Source organism: Trachurus japonicus, chromosome 23 (assembly GCF_045865225.1).
Source record: "Trachurus japonicus isolate A0001 chromosome 23, Traja_1.0".
Lineage (NCBI taxonomy): Eukaryota > Metazoa > Chordata > Actinopteri > Carangiformes > Carangidae > Trachurus > Trachurus japonicus.
In genome coordinates, this window is record NC_140929.1 from 18248709 (window position 1) to 18250865 (window position 2157).

General features: G+C 38.7%; 1 long non-coding RNA gene across 1 annotated transcript; it reads left to right on the top strand.

Annotated features, from left to right (window-relative positions):
- Positions 1-1438: 1438 nt before the first annotated feature.
- On the top strand, positions 1439-2157 carry LOC146962833 (uncharacterized). Its single transcript, XR_015035103.1, has 2 exons — positions 1439-1852; positions 1890-2157. It is a non-coding gene; the product is annotated as an uncharacterized LOC146962833 (long non-coding RNA).

Genomic DNA, 2157 nt, shown 5'->3' on the forward strand with positions numbered 1-2157 from the left:
ATGGGCGCCATCTTGGAACACCAAGACTTCACTAGCTGTGACGTATGCTGACATGCTGTAAACGCATAGTGCTGTTTCAGAGGCCTTGTCACTGCTCCCGTGGTTCCTGTACAACATGACATGATGTCTGTTTGCTCAGCTGTGATTCCGTGACAAATTGTTAACTTTACATCACTTCCCATGGACTTTCAGACATGGTGGTGTGCTGGTGGTGTGCTCCAGCTGGTGTTATAAATTGAAATGTTCATCCTTACCTTACCTAAACTGGTGTAGAAGTTCCTACAGTAAATAGGATGATTGTTGATAGATTATGAAATAATTCTAAACTGTTGTGTGATCTGTTTGCTGTCTCATCTCATTGGACTCTCTTTTTTGTTTTGGCCTTTTTTGACAAGGTTCTCCTGGTGAGGTTACCTGCCAAAAGAAAATAAACATCCTAGGTTGAAACAAATTGTGGCATCGCTGGCAGTTAACCTATATCAAATCATCTTACGTACATGTACAGAAAGTGAATTGCGTGTTTTCTCAGGTAGCCTACCTGTTTCCTCTTGTTGGACTTTCAATTTGTTGACCGCACATCATTTTATGGCAACGGACCACGAGAAGACACAGGGAAAGAGTGCTTGGGCTTGGTCTGTCCTGTAGAAAGTTTTTGTTGGCAACATTATCAGCTATGAAAAACTGGCAGCTAGTTTAGAGATAAATCATGAATAAATCATACATTTTCCATTGTTTTCTCTCTGTTTTGCTGTGGGTTTTCCCACTAAACCATTAGTCACAATAGTGTCTGATCATAAAATGACAACATAATCACCAAACACATAAATGAAAGACAAAGACTGAGCTGTGATTTCAGCTGAATTTAATGTAAAATGATCGCTTAGACAGAAAAGACAGAAGAAATAATATCATACTTTTTTTTTTGTAAAGCCAGTACTTTCACAGATGATTGAAGAGGTAGGTCTTGAAGTTTAACTCCTGCTCCTATTGGTTGTGTTAGAATTCCTCTAATGGTTCATTGGGCAGAACCTTGTTAGGAGGGCTGTTATTGCTGTGCTGCAATAAGTGTGTTGTCTCGTGTAGTTGCTGGTATTTTTACCGTTTACGATCGTTACGATCTTGAGACCTGCTTGTTCCTTTAGCAGTTTGTGATATTAACAGCTCTCTCTGCTGTTTTCTTGTTCTCTGTCTGGTTTGTGTTATGTTTAGTTCTTCTTCTGCCTCCTTTGGTAATAATGAGAGATGTAATGAAAGTAGTTTATTTGCTGTGATGGAGGCTCAGTGTACTGGAAGTGCACCTCCTCTTCCCTGCAGCTCCTGAGAGGCAGGTAAACTGTGGACTGCCTAAAAGATTTATCCCCACATGCTCATGGTTATGGTACATCAGGGGTGTGTTTCTGAGAATATCGAAAGGTCCAATCTATCTCTGCTTTTTTTTTTTTTTTTATAATGGAGCTTTAAATGTCTAATTTCTTGTTTGAGCCTCTGGCCACCCACACAGTGGTTTAGGGTGTGTAAGTAATGGTTTATCTTTTGTGATGGTGTTTTCAAGTGCTTACAATTGTTCTAAGATGAAGTGGAAAACAGATAAGCAGGTAAATCCATTCATTTCTTTCAGACAACTACCTCTCACTGCTTTTGCAGCTTTAAACAGGTAAATCAGTTTTGTGCAGTAACCCATTTTTTTAATTGTAGAATCCCATTTTCCCCTTAAAATAATTATAACAAACAACAGTTGTGTTTAGCTTTAGTTTAGTTTTCTGTTTACATGTGAAGCTGTACCATGAACGGAGTCAAGCCTCAGCCTGAAGTTGTCATTTTATGAACAATCTATACTATGGCAGATGACACTGTCCGAGACAACTGGGTAATGATGTTTTTATCCTAAGAACAAGGATACAGAACTTAATGAGCTTGTCTGATCCAGAAACAGCATTTCTTTTTCAGTGTTGTGGAAATACTGACTGATGTCATGATGTCTTGAATGAAGAGTATAAAACCTCTGTGGATAGTTTGAAAGCATCTGAAGAGACAGTGAACACATGTACAGTAGCTAGAAGCTACATCAAAAGCAATATGTAAAACACTGGACATTCTTCTGTGTCATATGATGTACTGTGAAATTCCATCATTGTTACAGTAAATGGGTGTATGTCA